Source organism: Apis cerana, linkage group LG12 (assembly GCF_029169275.1).
Source record: "Apis cerana isolate GH-2021 linkage group LG12, AcerK_1.0, whole genome shotgun sequence".
In the NCBI taxonomy this organism is placed as follows: Eukaryota; Metazoa; Arthropoda; class Insecta; order Hymenoptera; family Apidae; genus Apis; species Apis cerana.
Window position 1 is genome coordinate 3,270,797 of NC_083863.1, and position 21,149 is coordinate 3,291,945.

The following is a 21,149-nucleotide window of genomic DNA, read 5'->3' on the forward strand; positions in this document are numbered from 1 at the left end:
AAAATTATTTTTGAAGTATTAAAATTTTAGCGAAGTTTTTAATAGTTTTAATTTATTCCAAATCTAATCCATTTTTTATTATTTAAAATTTTTAAATAGAAAAATATATTTTTTATAAAAATTTAAATCATTATAAATCATTAAAAATAAAAATTTATGAAATATATGAAAATAATAATTTTTAAATTGTTTTTAGTAGTTTAAAAAAAATTTCTTAATTAAAATTCAAGTTTTAATTAATATTTCCAAATGAATAAGTAAAAAATAATCACAATACAAATAAACAAATTATTTTTCGAAAAAATAATTTTAATTATTCTAAATCTAGTCCATAATTTCTTCATTTAAAATTATTTTCATATAGAATATTCAATTATTTTCATATTTTCATAAAAAGTACTATTTCTACAAAATTGTAAATTATTACACTATTATAATTCATTAAATTAAAATCTATGAAATCTATGAAAATAATAATTTTTAAGTTATTTTCAATAATTTTTAATTCTAATAATTCTTAAAAAATTTTTTGATTGAATTCAAATTTTAATAACTTGAATATTAAAAATAATGAAAAGATAAAGAAATAAATAAAGAAAAAAATATCCTTACGTTTTATTTCGTCATTTCGTGCATATCAGAATCGAAAGAAAGTTTGTTCGGATTATAGAATAAATGAAGAACGTTACGTTCCAAGTTTAATGATCCACCAACCGGCGCTCATATCGAGGCATCATACACAACTCCCCAAAGGGCCTACGGATTCCGATCAATGTTCGAAGCAATTCGAAGCTCGTACATTCGAGATAAGTTGAACCATCCGGTGATCTAACGCCACGATATATCGTATACATCAGGGACCATAAGGTTACGTGTACTTTGAGTTGGCGAAGATATCTTGTTCATACTACGATTAGGTGTTAGGCTTGATATAATGTAAATTGGAAACTTTGTTCACTTCTAATGAGATATTTCCGTGAAAGGGATACGAATTTCCGTGGATATTCAGATTAGATTCAAAACTATACTTGGAGAAGAGATTGTGCCATTCCAAGATATTAGTATAACCCATATTGCTTTACTATTGCTAAGATATAATCGTAAAAAAGAATTTATGAAAATTTGAATGAGATAATTTTTAGAAAACTTTAAAATATAGAAAATGTTGTATTTTAAATTTAATAATTATTTAATAAGAAAGAAACTAATATTTATATCATGATAAAATAAATTATTTATTTTAAAAGAAATTATAAAGATTGATTTAATTATAATTAAGATGATTTAAAATGATTTATTGATACATTTGCAAACATGGCTGTTTAAAAAAATTATTCCATAAAAAATATTATTAGTAGAAAAAAATATACAATGTTATTAGTGGAATAAACAGTGAATAAATAAGTGAATAAGTGTAAATCAAGTTACGAATTATAGTAGTGGATCTTTAGTAATGGATTTTTATTTTGCTTTTAAAATGAAATTATTTTCTTAAAATTGAATCAATCAAATGATTTGAATTTTTTCAAGAAAATTGAAGCATTAATTTATTATATGACGTATAAAAAAATTTTTTAAAAAATTTTAAGTCGAAATGAGAAAGAAAATAATAAAAACTTTTTATAATTTTTTTATTTGAATTTATGATATTATTTATAATGAAAATTAAAAATGTATATATACAATTTTGTTAAAATTTATGTCAATTATATAAATGACATAATATATATATTATATTATGATCTATAAATTAAAAAGGTGAAAATTACAGTTTTTCTTGACTTTATAATAAATTTAAAATTTTTTCCATATCTATCACTTTTTTTTAATGAAATCATCAAATTTTAATGAAATTTTCATATATATATATAAATTTACAAAATACATATTTTAAATTTTCATTACAGTTTTTTAGATAAAAAGATTGTAAAAATAATCTTTATTATTTTGTTTATGATTCTTTCAGTTGCAATTTTTTCAAAAATTTTTTCATTCATCATATAGTAAATTAATCTTTCTAATTTCATAACAATATTTAATGGTACTATATATCTCATTATCTCATTATATTTTAATTTCTTAATATTTCATTCTTAACATAATTTTTATTAAATTGTCACAATTGAAACTTTAAATTAATATATATATATACACATATAGTCTCTATTAATCTATTATTATGATATTTTGAGTTGCTCTGAAAAAGAATTATTCATTTTTGTAAACATATATTTCAAATAATTTATATAATATAAATTGTAAATAATAATTTATATAATATAAATATATTTAATATTTATATTTTATATTTATTTATTATATATCTTAACGATAATTTGATTTATATTAATGAATATCCGTTGATATGATAAAAAATTCACTTTTATGAGATAAATATATTTCGTAAATAAACACGAAATACAAATGTTTTATATGTTTAAAAATATATTCTTAAAAAATAAATATATTATATAATAAAATAAAATAAAAAATATATTTTTAGAATTTTCTGATGATAAGACAAATTTTTCTTTATTTTTTTTATTAGATTATGAATTTTTACCTACAATTATAAAATTTATGAAATTATAAAATTCCATTGATATATGCATTTGCATAAACATTTGGACTCTATTCATTATTTTATCTTGAATCTTATTAATTAATTGATACTGATATATTATTCAAAATATAAAATGTAAAAATCAATTTGGAATACAAAAATTCATTTTTAAAAAAAAAAAATATATATATATATAACTAATTATTAATTAAAATAGTTTTGTGATAAAATCATAATTAACACAATTTTTTAATAAAAACATAATAAATATAATTTTTCAAAAATTTAATTTTAATTTAATAATTGTATTCTCAAAAAAAATAATTAATTTTATTTTAAAATATAAATAAATCACTTGTTCAAAATTGTTAATTTGATTTTGACAAACTAGTAGATATATCAAAACTGTTATTTTGATTTTGATGTATCAATATGTCATTAATTACGAATAAGTTCATTATTAAACAAAATTATAATTTTTAGTTTAATATATATTAGAAATAGATCAAATTATTTATTAAATATTCAAAATAAATGGATATCAAAATATGCTATAGATAATTTGTGTTAATTTACTTGAAAATCATTATTGACAATTAAAAATGCGATTATATTTAAAATCGTGCATAAATATTAAGAAACAAAAACCACAATTAGATTGTAATGCAGTCATAATAGCTTGAATTTCACTTTTAATAACTTTAGCAATTTTAAAAATTTAAGTTTTAGTAGTTTAATATAGGAATGAGTATAGTTTCCTCATATTTTTCCAAATTCTTAATATCAATTGCTCGAAATTAAGACATAACAGCGATAACATAACAACATTTCATAAGTCAGACTTGCGCGCCAAATATCTTGCGATTGACTATCGTGAAAGTGATGAATTCTGATTTCTATACTATGCGATCTCGCGAGGACCTTGAAAACTATCCTTCAATGCAACTATTGATTCTTTTCATCTCCTTTTAGTTTACATTTTCGATGAAACATAGCTTTTTTGTGCAATATTTAAAATCACGCTTAGTTGGACTTTAAGAATATAACTTTTGTGTTCAATTGTAATATTTTATGCAATTGTGAAAAATTATTATTGTCGATAAAGTTTTTCTAAAATTCGTGAAAATTTTTTATCTATTGTCTTAAGTTTTTTCATGATCATATTAGCATATATTGCATAACAATTTTTTCTTCAAATCTAATAATTTATGATCTAAAAATATACCGTGTTAAAACAAAATTTTAATATTATTTTAATATAATTTTTAAAAAAATCAACATTTATCTTTTTTTTATATTTCTTGTATTTTTTTTTGTTACAAAAAATTTTTTCAGAAAATTTTCTTTTTACGTAATATTTAAAATAGAATCTTTCTTGTTGGAATATTATTCAAGCTTTCTGTCATATAAACATTCTATTTATATATATATATATATAGAAAGATCTATACATAAGATATATGATTGCAGTTGTTTGTTATTCCATTATTACAATCAGGAATCATAGAAATATTTGTAATACTCTCTAAAAGAATACGTACATTAAAAATCTTTATTATAAATTTTTTTTATTTCTAATGAAATTTTATGAATATGTAGAACATATTACGTATGCATTAATTTTCTTAAAGAAAAGAAAATGGAATATCACTTTAAGAAAGTACTTAAAGCTTTAGTACATTTTCGTTCTTTTAAATATCATTTTGTAATAATACGAGATAAAACAAAATTTTAAATATTAAATTATAAAATGTTTATTTTTAATGCTTTATTATGAAACATATTCTTAAATGAAATTGTTTTCAAAATTGAAAAAAATATTAAAATTTTCGAAGGTTGATTTCATTCCCTCAAAAAGATTTCCTGTTTAGAACAAAAAAAAAATTCCATTATTATGTTTTATATAAACTTTCAATAAAATCAGAATAAGATAAATTCCTTTGTAATATTTCTGTACGTGAAAATTTTTCTGTATAAATGCATTCAATAAATAATTAGTATAAAGATTATAATTTTAATATTAATCTTTTTTTAATTATATTTAATTATTTTTTTAATTATATATTTTTTGATATTATTAATTATAGATATTACTAGTTTATATAAATATAAAAATATAAAAAGATTAATTTTTTTTTAAATTATAAATATACATTTTTTAATATATCAATTAATACATCTCAATATTTTTTGCAAATATTTTTTATTAATCCATATCTAAAATGCTTAAAAATTATTATAAAACATATTTCAATTTAAATTTTATGTATAAGAGATAAAAGACACAAAATGTACATATTCGCTTTTTCATGCTTTTCTTATCTTTCACGAAATAAATTTTATAAAATTTAAATAGAAATATCTATTAATCATTTTTAGATATATATGTAAATATTAAGAATTGATCATTAACAGATTGAAATTGATTAAAATTTAAAATAAATTTACGTAATATTTTTTTAAAGTAATATTTCTTTAAGTAATATTTCTTTAAAATGTTAGAATAACATTTATTTATAGTTATTATAATTAATTGCTTTTTATATAATTTTGATCATTTGAAATTTAATTGTGGTTATTTGTTACTCTGAATATTAAATTATTTTATAATTTAAATAACTTATTAATTTTATTAATTTCAACCAAAAAAAAAAAATTTTGTTCATTTCTGATAGAGATAATCGATTATATTATGATATTATATAATGATATATTAAAAAATATATAATATATAAATATAACACCAAAATAAATACTCTTTTTGATAAAATTCGACTTTTAAAATATTTTTTATTATACTAATAATAATAAAATATATATAATATAATACTGAGAAAATCAAATTATGTTAATAATTTATATATACATATAATGAAATCATATTATCATATTATCGAAAACGATAGATAAAATGTTAAGAAAAACGAAAAAGGCTAAAAAATCATTATAAAAAAAAAAAGAAAAAAAAAGAAGATTCGGATGGATAATTCGCAGCGATTCAAAACTGACACATCTTGAGGCCATCACTAGGGGTAACCATGGCAAGATACTTCAGCTTAGGGTGCACACATATCATGCTTGCAGGGAGTACGGTGTATCCATAGATATAGGGATGGAGGGGAACTCGTCGCGAGTTTAATGATGTACCGACCAGCGAGACAAGAGGGGAATGAGCGCAGGAAAACGTGGCGGGAAATGAGAGCCCGGCAGCCGTTGATATGCATTATGGAACGCTGTATCGTTATTGTTTCCCATTCGTTTTACCGATCCCCTGGCTTTCTCGACCCCGCCGACATCGTCGTCGTCGTTCTGCCTTCAACGGCTCGAAAAGAACTATTCTCCTGGCGATTGCGTGGCATCGCTTCGTGAGTAGCGTTTGGATTTAGGCAGATCCACGATACAAAGAATAGATATGTGTGTTTGTCTTTTTCGATGGAAATCGAAAAGATGAATAGGTTGGATGAAAAAATACAAAACTGATGCATTTGATTATGTTTGCTTTTGGTATTTATTTAGGAGGATGATATTTATTGTAGATGAATATGGGTAAATTTAAGAATATGAGATTGGAAATTGATGAAAAATTAGGGAAAATAAATGTTAGAAAATAATAGGAAGGACCATATTAAAAAACCTTATTTTAGCCAATGATAAATATTTTTGAAGTTTTAATATATTTATATTAAACCATCGATTTCTGATATTAATTTTTCTAATAGAATTTTAATAATAGAATAAAAGAAGAAATACTATAAAACATATTTTTCGATAATAATTATAAGAAAATCAAATTGTGTATCATTAAATTAAACTAATTTTTTCAGTTTTTAAGAAGGTAAATATTTTTAAATCAAAAATTATTAAATCACAAATTATTTATCTAATTTTATTAAAAAAATAATATTTTATATAAATATTATATATAAATATATATAATATATATAAATATTATTGATATTAATATAAATATTTTCAATTTAATAATATTGCATCTTGTTAATATGTAAAAATGAAAAAAAAAATTCATCACAATAATCAGTCTTCATAGTACTCACAAGAATTATATCATAAAATATCTAGATAAAAAACCAGATAAATATTCTAAAGTAGAGCAAATTTAAGAAACGATTTTGATTTCAAAGACTAAAATAAACAAAAATTAATAATAAAAATTTTAATTTATTTATTAAGAAATTTAATTTTATATTAAATAAAATAAGTTGTTTTTTTTTTACCTTTTACTTTTATTTATATACTATACTTATATACTATACTTATATACTATAAGATTAAATTGTTTATAAATTAATAAATTTTATTTATTTCGTTTTTTTGTATACTTACTTTCGTATTTATTTCTAAAATTATCCCTTAAATTTTTTACTTATTTCATCATGTAATATGTTGTACAAAAAGCTTATTTAAATAGTAAATACAAAATTTATCACTTTTTGGGAAAAAATTTTTTTTTTAGAATTATAACATAATATTCAATTCAATGTTCAAATGATAAATAAAATATTTGAACAGAATATTTAAAAAATATGATTTTTAAACAGAATTCTTTAAAGAATAAAAAATTCAGAATTTATTAGAATTGGAAATTTAAACAATTTTTAAATGTTTTTTTTAATATATATATATATATATATATATATATATATACAATAGTACCTATTTTAGCATTTGCGAGTAGGATTTAAACAATTATTTGGACACTTAATTTCTAAAAATTTGAATGAAAAAAAAAAAGAAATTTCAATCAGATTCTTAATTCTTAAATTTCATTAAATTTCATTCACAATTTATACTCCACAATAATATAATGACATATTTTTCTTTGCATTCCGTGTTTCTGAAAGCTGAGAATATTTAATAAAATTTTACATATACTCTTTTCTTACAATATACTTTTTTATAATATTATATAAAAAATAGAATTTTTTTATGCTATTTAAAATTTTTTTATATTTCATTCGATGTATTTGAAATTCACTTCAAAATTCTATTTTTAAGAATTAAAGACAGAATTCAATAAAAAATAAAAGTTTAAATAAAACAGAAAATATTATATTATGATTTAATTTACTTCAAATATATTATTAATTATTAGATCATTAAATTGAATGAATTTTGTTTGTTTTTGAGATTAAATATCTCTTTTTTCTACTAAATTGTTACATATTAATTTTGTTTATAATTTACTATTTCTATTTTTGTTTATTTTTTTAACATTTGTTTTACATGAGAAAAATATAAAAAAAAAATTATATAAATTTATGTAGTTTTACAAATAAAATTTCGAAAAAATTAATTAAGGACGAAAAAATATAATTTCTAAATAAGATTCTTTAAAGAATAAAGAATTAACAATTCATAAGAATTGGAAATTTAATAAAAATTAAATAAATTAAAAATTGCAAATTCATAAGATATAAAATAATTTATTTATTAATTAATATATATAATATATTTATATATATTCAGTGCTGGTATAAATTTGACAAGATTATAAATTTTTAATTTACAGAAATTCTTTTATCTTCTATGAAAATATTCGAACACGATTTTAGAAGAGAAATTCTAAGAAATTAAAAGAAATTCTGATTTAAAAATTCTAATTTCAATCAAAATTTTTACATAAGAAATATAATGGATTACAAATGGAATAATTTTTACAAACGGAAATTTTATTTCAGAAAAATTATTTAAAGAAATCCTATTTCAAAAAAATCTGTCCACAGATTTTTATAGTATTCTTTCATATTTTTCTTTTTCTTTCATAAATATAATTATTTGAAAATATTTTGTTTAGGATATTAGACAGAATATTAGGAGGAAGAGAGAGAGAGAGAGAGAGACCATTGAAATTTAAATATTTTACATATTTAATTATTACTTTATCTTATTGTAAAATAAAAAAAATTTAAGAATTCATTATATTCTTTCACAATTAAAAAAACTTTGCATATATAATCTCGATATTCATGTCTCATATTACAACACTTTAAAACTAATAGTTTAATATATATATTTTCATTCTTAACAATTTTCTTTACAAGTATTTTTATAAATTTGTATATTTTTATACTTAACTATAACAAATCATATAAATTATATAAATTCTGAAAAAAAATTTCAAATCATTTCCATTATTTGTATGAACTTGAGGTGAATTTGAAAGTAAGATGATGCAGAATGTATCGAGTTTCTTCGAAACCATGAAAAGGAAATACATTCCTTCATTGCAGAAGGATAAAGATAATATTGTCACAGGTTATCGTAAAGGAGGCGAACAATGCGAAAACTTCACTATTCAGTAACGGAATTCGTCGTCGCATGGTCGTTTCTCGAGATAGAAAACAACTTCCATTGAATATAAGATTGCGCATAAGTTAACCTAAATCTTGTTTCATACGAATAAATAATCTCTCGAAAGTCGTCGGTTCGGAATGTTTCGAGGAATAACGGGAAAACGATTTGTCTCATTATTCTTTTTCTTTATTATTTTTAACGACTATTGCATTTTATATAAATATATAACTCTATTTTTTACTCTATGCTGACGATTTTAAAATCTTTCATAGAATCGAATTCATTTTTTTCTGTGACAAAATTTAATAAATATCGTTAATTAATAATATTTATTTATATAAATTTAATTATTATTTAAACATATTCAAATATTATGTGTAAATACATATCTCGATTAGAATACTTGTATTGATTACATCTTAGTATTATTTTCACAATTTTTGTTAAAATAAACATTTTTGATTATTTTATTTCTAATATATTTATAAAATATAATTTAATAATTTTCTTATTAGTAGAAAATTTTTTTCGCAAGTGAAATATAAATTTAAGATGGATTTACGTTATGTAAAACATATTAGATAGTATAGATTATATAATTTTTTAAAACAATAAAAAATATAAATAATTTATATAATTTATATAACACAATATGATTGATTTATATTTTTTAACCGAATATTATGCTCTGGATATTGTGCACTATATTATATCATACTCCCTGTATTGTATAAATTTAATCATTTATTATATAATTATATATTTATAATAAATATATAATTATATTTTTAATATAATATTATTAATATAATTAAAAATAATTAAAAATAATATAATAAATTAATATATCTAATAATAATATAGATAAAGTATAATTAATATTTATAAATAATTAAAATAAATTTAAAATTGATTTTAATTACTGAATTGTTTAAAAAAAAAAATAAATTTATTTCTAAGTTTTCCAATAATCTACATATATTTCATAGACATAATATAGAACCTTTTCATTATAGAATTTTTCAGTTTAATAAAAAGCAAAAATCATTTTATCATTTCTTGGATATCTTTTTAATTCTTTTGACAAGATTTATAGAAAAATCATTACAACGTTATTTTTAAAATTAATTCTTCATGGGCAAGTATTTTTTTCACATTTTTTTACATTTTTCATGAAGAATATGTATTGTTTATATTTATTATTTTCCATTAATTTTAGGCGTTAAAAAAAATTTATAAATTCTGGAATTTTATTACTTTATTGGATACTTATTGGAATCTCTATTTATTTTTATAATCAGATATTTAAAAATCTTATCTACAAAAATAAAATTCTTTTCAAACGAATTTATTCCGGATTTCATTCTTAATATAAATGATTTAAATTGTACAGAGAAAATTAAATAAAATAAAAGTTTTAAATTTTTAAAATATAATAAATAAATTAACAACATAATTTTTAATTATTGCAACTTTTTTAAAAAAATTATCTTCGATTTAATAGTATCGTAAAATACTGTGAAGGCAAAAATACGTTGAAGGCAGCATAGGACACAGAATAATCCAAATCCTCTATATTTGTGATTGACAAAATTTGACTTAAGATGACATTCATTGCGAGGCGTGCTGTGGTTTTTAAGTTATTAGATTTCATACGCACTTAGTAATTATTCCGATCTTAATCCTAAGAGAGCATATAGCCGCAATTTCCACGCATTTCTCGAGCGTTATATTAAACGGCTTCCGGGTTTTGAATACCAGCGACGAGATCATCTCTTTTCACCTGCGAAAAATTTCTATTTATCCGTTCAGACTGAGAAAACACGCGGAACCTACCAAGAAAAAAAAGACTTCGAAATCCGGGTGCCACCGACCATTCAACCGACGAAACAGAAAGCAGAGGAGACGAAAAAGGACCCTGTTTACCGCGGTTATCATTTATTCAATGGGGCTGGCGCGGTGACGGGACCAACGGCATTGTTTGTCTCCTTTCGCGAAGAATCGATCGAGACTAAAAACCGAATGTAAGAATTATTGACATAGATAGAGGATGGCTTTCTTTGTTAGATCGGTTCAATATGTGATTCAATTCGATATTAAAATGTGTTTGGATAAAATTGTCGAGAAATGAATTCGTGTCTTCAATGCGAGGTTATTGAGAAGAGAGATATGGATGAAGAGCGATGAAATGAAGTTCAATATGTATTTAAAAATTTAAATTAAATCCAATCAAAGGCAACAGATTCATTTATAGAATTCATAGAAATAGAAATAGAAGATTAGAGAAAAGAAATGCAAAGAGTATGAATATGAAATAATGTAGAAATATGAAAAATTTCAACAAAATTTTGATTTGCACACATTGATAGTTTTCAAAATGATTATATTTTAAATATTACGATATACTTTCAATTGAAGTAATTGATTATCTTTCTTTTGTTTAATATTTTATATTTCGAAAGTATCTATTATACTAAATTTCTAAGCATGATTATTAAAATGAAATTTACTTTATAATTTATATAATTTTATAATTTTTAAAAAAAACAGAAAAGGTAAGTGATATTACATGATAATCATGATTCTAATATATATTATATAATAAAGATTTAAAGTATTCGTGTTTTTGATTATGATAAGAGAAAATAAAATAGTAAATTGAAATGAAATAGAAATATGAAAGAAATATGAAATATTTAAAATTTGATTAAAATTTGATAGTAATGTAATTAAAATTTTCTGAACTATAAAATATTACTTGAAAATAGAAATATTTTATTGTCTATCAAATAATTATAAGATCATCATGAATATATATTGTATAAAAAATGAAATTTATATATATATATATAATTATTGCAAATAAAATAAGTTTTTCATCTAATTCTAATTTTTTATTTAATATATACATAATGTATATATGATATATATTTATTATATTATATATATATATATCTAGACTACATTAATAAAATTTTTCTATTATTATATTACTATTATATTAAGTCAATATATTTAGTTTTAATTTATTTTTCTCAAAATTAATAATGTTTTATATTACTATTCGAATTTGTACGGATTTTGTCTTTATTTTAAAAGTAAGAAAATAAAAAATTTTGTAAAATCTACGATATTTATATTTATGCAATATATTTCATATAAAATTCTTCAAATTTTTTCGTTTTATTTTTTTATTTATTAATATTCTGAAATATGAATATTCTCAATGAATATTGCTTATTCAAAAAATAAAAAAATATATCCTATATTTATACTCTCTTTATTATTTAATAAAAATATTATATTTTTTATTATATTTTTTATATTATATTTTTTATTATATTTTCTTTATATTATATTATATCATATAATATATCATATTATATAATATATTATATTATATTGTATTATATTATTATATTTTTTAGTAAAAAATATTGATTATAATTTTTTTAAAATTAGAACAAATAATATGATTTTTTTTGAGAATATTAGAAGATATTAGATTAATTTAATAGAAGACATAAAAAAATTTTTTAAAAAATTGCGATTGAATTATATGAAGAAAAATAAAGATTATTTTTTTAATATTTTTACTTGAGTTTGTAATAAGAAGTAGTAAGTGTAATTAGTAATAATTGGAAATTGAAATTGAAAATTGTGTAATATTAAGCATAATTAAATACAATGATTCACAAAAATATTTGAATATTTTCTTATTTTTTGTTGAAATTTTAATGAATAATCTTTTATTTTTAATAAAATTTTATGAGTATATAAAAAATAATGAATACATTTTGTTTTCACTAAAATATTATTTTAAGGAATTAAAATCAATGTTTATATTTCAAATTCATATTTTTTTTTTTTTTAATACAATGAATGATACCAAATAGAATAAAATTTCAAATTAAAAAATATCTTAAAGAAACTTTGAGAATTAATTTCATTTCAATAGATTTCCATAAACAAAAAATTATCTATGTATAATTATCTATATGTTATATCTATGTCTATAATATTATATATATTAAAAAGAATTATTAAATATTTGTATATAATGTTTCATTAAATTAGAATTTTTGGGTTAAATTTCTTTGTAAAATAAAGTTCAAATATTTTTATGAATTATTAACAAACTTATTGATATTTAGTTTGAATGAAAGTGATTAGAAGAAATAAATTTGAAAAATTGTGTAAAAAATTAAAAAGATTAAATTTATATATTTATAAATATAATTATTTAGATTTATAATAATTGTGCTAATCGTGAATAGCATAAATAGGATTGAAGCGAACTTTTTTTTAATTAATCTCTTCAATGTAGTGTACAATCTCTGAATGTAGTGACGAAAAAAAACCAACAAACGGATAGATTGATTTGTTGTATATATTTTTTTGATGAATAATAATACGAATTTACACATAAACTTAATATAATGATACGATATGCAAGTATGCAACAAGTGGATATCCGATTTATTTTCATTTACTTTTAAAAACGGATATGATGTATTCTAATTAACAAAAAAAAAAAGAAATAAAATGAAGAATAGATAAAAATTTAGTTTATATAATTAAAAGGACAATAAATTAAAATTAATACATTTTATTATAATTATAATGGTAAATATATTATACATAATTCGAAAATAAATAGAATATTATGGAATTAATTTAAGCGATCTTAAAATTGAAATAAATCTTAAATATTTCTTTAAAATTTAATTATAAAATTATCATATAAAGTTCAATTTCTGTTTATGAAACTTAAATTCTCGTTATTTTCCTAAATCAAAATTTATTAAAGACTTGAAAAAACTAAAAAATTAATATCACAAATAATATTTTTTTTGTTTAAAACATTTTATTATGAGTAATTTTCAATGTTAACACATTTTTAATAATTATCAGCAATGGAACTTTAAGTTATTATTTCACTGTCATTTGTCATTATTTTCTTTGTTAAAATTAATGATTAATTTATTAATTTTAAATATATTTTAAATTTTAAATATATTTTTATGATTAATTTATTAATTTTAAATATATCTTAAATATAACATAACATTTGAATTATTATATTTAATAATATAAAATATATCTCAAGTATAAAATTAATCTAAAAATATTTAAATAATTTCAAACAAATAATTTTAAAATAATAAATAACTAGTAAATAAAATTATTATAAAATAAAACAACTACTATCATGAAGTTATTTGAATTGTTATGAATTAATCAAATAGTTTAATCAATAATCAAAGTTTTTAAAAATATAATTGTACACTTCTTTTTAAATAAACTTTTTTAAATATCTTTTATCTTATTTTTTATTATTTATTTATGTAAATATTTAATATTATTTGTATAAATATTTATGTTATTTTTAAAATAAATTCATTATCATTTAGAATTGTAAAAAGAATTCTAAAATTATTGAATTAAATTAATATGTTTCATAACAAATTTTAATTAAACTTTTTAATTTTTTCTCAAAATAAATGGATGAATAAAATATATTACGATATCTTACAAAAATACATTCTTCCAAATTAATACATTTTTTACGAAACATATAAATATATATTAATATATTTATCGCACCAAAGCTATCTTTATTTCTATTTCTCTTCATCTGATGCAAACTTAAATTGTTTATAATTTTAAATGTTTATGTAAAAGATTATTTTGATAAATAAAACTATAAAAAATTTATTTTGTGATAAAGAAATGCCAAAAATATATTATTTTATATGTTTTGCATATGCATATTTATATTTAAAAATTTTAAATATTTAAAATATTATATATAATATAATGTTTATATTATTTGTTCTGTTTATAGAATATCTATATTAAAATTAACTTTGTAATTTATTTTATTGTTTTTATTATTATTTTATTATTAATTATCTCATATTATAACTTTAACAATAATATTTTCCATAATATTTTTCACACATAATTGTATATTTTTCATATATTTGCAATTTTATATATTTTTTTAATTATAAATTTTCTTGTATACTTATCATATATTTAGAATATTACTTATAATCTAATACTACTTAAATCTATTTATAATTTAATAAATAAGCATCAACTGATATTTTTAAACTTTTGTGTTTATTTTTGCTTTTAAAATCGAAAACTCTAAAATGATTTCATGAAGATATTAATATTATAATATATAAATACTTATTAATATTTGTTAAAAATTAGAATGAATATTTTTTCAAGTGAAATTGAATTTTAAAAGTGAAAAGAATTTTAAAGTTGAACATGAGTTCATGTGTATATATATAGAAAAATATATAGAAAATATAAACACGTGTTTGACAAAAATAAATGGGAAGTTGATTTAAATTTTTATTACATTGTTGAAAAAATATTATTATTAAAGACACAAATTCATTTTCAAATATTTCAGAATTTAATGAAATTTATTGAAATTAAAAGTGGATTCAAATCTTTTTGCAAGGAATTAGAATTTTCATTTATTCTTTACAAATGAATATACAAGAATATTACAGAAACATTATATAAAATAATATAAATATTTATTTGAATAAAATTACGATTTGTGGATTTGAATTTTTACACAACGGTGGAAAGTGAAATTAAAGATATTTTGTTCAAATATGAAAAAACTATAAACTTGTAAAAAAATGTAAAATAATTTTTTCTTGTATTTTTATCATTTTTTGTTTTATTGATGATAAACAAAAATAAAATTATAATATTTTGCTAAAATTAATAAATCTTATTGTTTTTTAAATAAAATATAATTTAGCAAATATAAATAAAGAGTAAAGTAATTGCATTATAAAATATTATTTTTTAAAATATTGATGAGATTAAAATTTATATTAATTTATCACGAATAAAGATATTTTAATAGATTCGAAATTAGCAATAGTTTATTAAAATTTAGAATTTAATGTTATATTTTATAACTTCGAAATTATTCCAAACTTAATATGCAGATGAATAGATTACATAATTTACTTCAAAATTTTTATATATTTTAATCATAATTGCAACAATTGAATATTTGCTCAAAAACTTTTCACTTTTCTACAAATTAAGTCGAAAATATCAATATTATAAATCCATAAATATCACTGATTGAAAAGTCATTTATTCTTTTATTTGAGATATTACAAATTAAATAATGTTATTTTTTGGATATTTTGATATTCCCATTATTTTTCTTAAATATGCTGCATTTGTTTTACTTTTCTCTGCTTTTCTTCATAATTGATCAGTTTAATAAATAAGCTTTATTATAAACAAATAGTAATATAGTGTTACTATATAATAACATAGTGTTTATAACATAGTTAATTCTTAACTTAATGCGATGAATATGATAGACCGGCTTGATATGATAGACCGGCTTGATATGATAGACCAGCTTGATATGATAGACCGGCTTTCTAATCTCTAAACACAAGTCTGTAAGTATGTTAAATTATTTCAACATATACTTAATTTAAAAGAAACAGTCTGCGGAATTTAAATTATAAGGATATAAATGAAACCTGAGATAAATTTACGCGAATTCGTTTATTCTTCGTTCGTTGATTTATTATTTCAAAGCCAACTGTTTGGGTTTAACATCGTTAAATATTCAAAAGAAGAAATATAAGAAATCGAATCAAGAATAATTAAATGTTAAGAATGGAGAAAGATCGAGGATAAAAGAATGTTTCTTTATTTGGATGATTGTTACTTCATCATGTTACTTCATCAGATGGTCTTATGCATAGAATTTAATTTTTTTTTCAAAATCTATTTTTTGTTTTGTTAATATTTTATTTATAAAAGAATATTCATCGATTTAGATTTTGAAATATGTTGTCAATTTATCATATTTATTTTGAATAACTTTTTTTTATCGCCGTTCAGTCTTAGTTTAAATGTTAGCCTAATATAAACAATAAAAATTAATGGATTATAAATTATATTTCATTTATTATAGTTTACATAATTCATCAATTAATTAACTATCAATTAATTAACTATCAATCTATCGTTGATTATTTTTAAATGAATTATTTCATTTATTTAGAAATTCATATAATTTTGTTATCAATTACATTTCTTGATTTTTTAACAATTTTATCATTTTCAATATTATTTAATATATTATATATTTTCTATTCTCAAATTGCTAATAAATTATTATTCGAAAATTATATATGTAAATATTTAAATATAATCAATAACCTATATTAAGACATTTAATAAAAAATGTAGCATAACATTGCTTGATGACATTTTTGAGAGAAAGATTTAAAGAATTCTTGAAATTAGAAATTTACATATTTTTTTAAATTTACATATTGAAATTAGAAATTTCAATTGGAATGTGATTTTAGGTTTTGAGACGATATTTTTCCCATCATCTGTTCTTCAATCTCAATGTAATTAGCATCATTCTATACTAGAGAAGATTTATTACACTCGCGGATTAATTTTCTTGGAACATTTTCTGTGGATAAGTCTAATCTCCCTAGTCTAATTCTAAAAATTTTCCTTAAGTTGGAAATGTCGTACAACCAAAGGGTGGTCTGCGGTATTATTAACATTAACACCGCCGATGTGTTTCATTGAGGATTCGTGAATCTCGAAATGAATGTAAAGAATCTCAGAAATCACATTTGTAAAATTTGAGAAAAAATTAGAACACATTAAACTATTGAACTATTAAAATATGTTATACAACGTGAATTACATAAACACATTGAATAATTGAACTATTAGAACTATTCGAATTATTAGAAAACTTTCAACTATTAGAATTAATGAATTATTAAATTATATTAAATTATATTACAACATTTTTTAATTCTTAAACTTTGTAACTTGAAATTAACAGAACTTAGAATTTCGTGAATTCACATAATTATTCAAACATAAATTTTATTGGCATATGGACTTTGCTCTTCATCGTTTAAATCAGAATTTTTTTAATGATAGAACTTTGTAATAAATTAATTTTATTATTATATACCATATTTACGAATCAATTGTTAACAATATATTTATCGGAAATATCGAAATATATTGGATATATATACATATGTACTGGAATGTGATATATACTACCAATTATAAATTTAAATTTATCAAAAATTTTCTTGTAAACATTTCGAAATTTATAGTCGAGCAGCGAACATATATACAAAAAAAAACATTGAATTTGAAAAAGAATAATTATTATTAATTATCATTTTATTAATTATTAATCTCATAAATAACATATATTTATATTTGCAAATATATATTTTTTGTTTAAATATCAATTAAATTTACAATACATTGAATATTTTAAAAATATAGACTATTTCATTTTTTTATTATAATTTTTGATAATTTATAATTGATTTATAAAGTTTTTATGTTAGAAATTAATGCAACATATAAAAATGTATATATATGTTACATATATCATTTTTAATGCAATATATAAAAAGTATTACGTATGCATCATGAGGATTTTCTATGACGATTGACACATATATAGTCGTCTCATAAATTTTTTGAAAAAGCATTAAAAATAAAAATTAATTTTTTAATTTGGATTTTCTTTCATTTATGGGTTGAATACAAATATTATCGTCAATATGCACAACCATTTGCGTTCTATTTTTTGTCGTTTTATAATAGTTTTTATATTTATTAAAAATCAATATTCGCCATTAGAAAGTTTTTATTTAATAATTTAATAATTTTTTGTGTAATCTTAAACGTAATGATTAATATTCTCTGTTTCTTAGAGAAGTAAAATTAATTAAATTTATAATATTGAATATTTTATAAAATATAGACTATTTCATTTTTTATTATTTTTATAATTAACAAACTTATTTTTTTCATTATTTTCTTTATTTTTTGAATTAATACGAAAAATATTTTATATTTCATATTTATTTTCTTAAACGAAAAATTCAAACTTTACTGACATTAATTAATTTTGATATAATATAAAAAATATTAAAATATTAAAGGAAAATATTTCTGGAGTATAAAAACATTCACATAAATAACTATTTATCATACAAAATGATAAAACAATAGATTAAAAACTTAATGACAGCATTAAATGAGAGTAATAAAAATTAAAAATATTTCATTAATGGTAATAAAAATTTTAAAAATTAAAAATTAAAAATATACATTCAATATGAAATTAATTTTTGTTATTTATAATATATTTTTATATACGTTAAATGAAAATAATTAAAAAGAGATGAAGAAGATCGAAATCAACGATAAAACAAAGTGAAAGTAACATGATAAATAATTCAAAATCTAACATAGTTTTCATACAATTTTTTATATTAAATATGCAAAATTATTTATTAATTGAAATACATACATATCATGAAATAAAAAAAACATAACAAATTAATATGATTTTCAAAATAATCACATAATTGTATATACAGTAGAATAATAATTAAAAGACACAAAATAAATTATCATACACGAATAAGCGACAAACAAAGTGCACAAATCCATCGCACAATCAAAACGTTGCCGGAAATATATTCTTTAAAAAAAATTTAATACCTTAATAATTCAAATATAAGTATTCAAAATTTATTTGCAATTAAATTTAATCTGTATCAAATATAATGTCATACCTATCAAAATAATGCCTACCTATCAACCTATATATTTTTATTTAATATCATCATTTCCACTATATCATTTCAGATCATTACTAGTACAAAAATTTACTACAAATAATTATTCACAGTTAAAGATATCAAAGAGATTTTAATCTCTCAATTTCGATGATACATACAAATATACGTACAACTATACGAACTTTATACTGTCACACACGACAGTACGTCCTACGTTCAGCAAATCGTGAAATAAATCGATGTTTAGTCAATATCAATATAAAGAAATCAATATCAACTGCAAGTGGTATTTTACTAAAAAGATGAGAGCATTTTATATCGACGAAATTAAAAATTTGTACAGATAGTAGAAAATAATGTACAAATTCGTAAAAGTTAATACATAAAGTTGTAAGGTTAAAAAAAAAAAAGAATACCAACAACACACGGTGTTCCCAAGCGGTCACCCATCCAAGTACTAACCGTGCCCGACGTAGCTTGACTTTGGTGATCGAACGAGAACCAGTAGTTCCTACGTGGTATGGTCGTTGGCACGAGATTTATTAGTGCTTTTTTTGAAATGCGTGTTATAAAATTCACTTTAAACGAGAATGGAAAGATCTACAATCTATCAGTCAAACGCACTGACTTAGATAATATCGCGCCATTCATGCATCCATATTTTTCACGCAGCTCAAAAGATTTAAAAAATATAAATGAAAATACAGATAATATCGGTTATTAAAGACGGATAAATCATTGGAATAAATCGAAACTCACCAGATAGTCGAGAGCTGAGTAAAAATAAGAGTAGAAATCTTTTATTCAAATTGCATTTCTTTACAATTTATCTCTACGCTTTCAATATTTACAATCAAATCAGAATTCAACCATAATGATTATTTAATACAACATACTATTAACTTCAAAATTCCTATCCATTCCTACCATCTTCGTTTCCTCCTTCCTCAAATATTCAATCCTTGTCATAAAATAGACGAATTGATCATTATTCTCGATGACACAAGTATACGTACACTGTCACACACGACAGTACGTCTTACGTGCAGCAAATCGTGAAATAAATCGATGTTTAGTCAATATCAGTATAAAGAAATCAATATCAACTGCAAGTGGTATTTTACTAAAAAGATGAGAGCATTTTATATCGACGAAATTAAAAATTTGTACAGATAGTAGAAAATAATGTACAAATTCGTAAAAGTTAATACATAAAGTTGTAAGGTTAAAAAAGAATACCAACAACACACGGTGTTCCCAAGCGGTCACCCATCCAAGTACTAACCGTGCCCGACGTAGCTTGACTTTGGTGATCGAACGAGAACCAGTAGTTCCTACGTGGTATGGTCGTTGGCACGAGATTTATTAGTGCTTTTTTTGAAATGCGTGTTATAAAATTCACTTTAAACGAGAATGGAAAGATCTACAATCTATCAGTCAAACGCACTGACTAAAATAATATCGCGCCATTCATGCATCCATATTTTTCACGCAGCTCAAAAGATTTAAAAAATATAAATGAAAATACAGATAATATCGGTTATTAAAGACGGATAAATCATTGGAATAAATCGAAACTCACCAGATAGTCGAGAGCTGAGTAAAAA

The 21,149-nt window shown here is 19.8% G+C and overlaps 2 non-coding genes across 2 annotated transcripts; both read right to left on the bottom strand.

Moving 5' to 3' along the window:
• Positions 1-19,955: 19,955 nt before the first annotated feature.
• On the bottom strand, positions 19,956-20,074 carry LOC133667110 (5S ribosomal RNA). The gene has a single exon (XR_009832269.1). It is a non-coding gene; the product is annotated as a 5S ribosomal RNA (ribosomal RNA).
• Positions 20,075-20,778: 704 nt separating this feature from the next.
• On the bottom strand, positions 20,779-20,897 carry LOC133667121 (5S ribosomal RNA). The gene has a single exon (XR_009832280.1). It is a non-coding gene; the product is annotated as a 5S ribosomal RNA (ribosomal RNA).
• Positions 20,898-21,149: the final 252 nt, after the last annotated feature.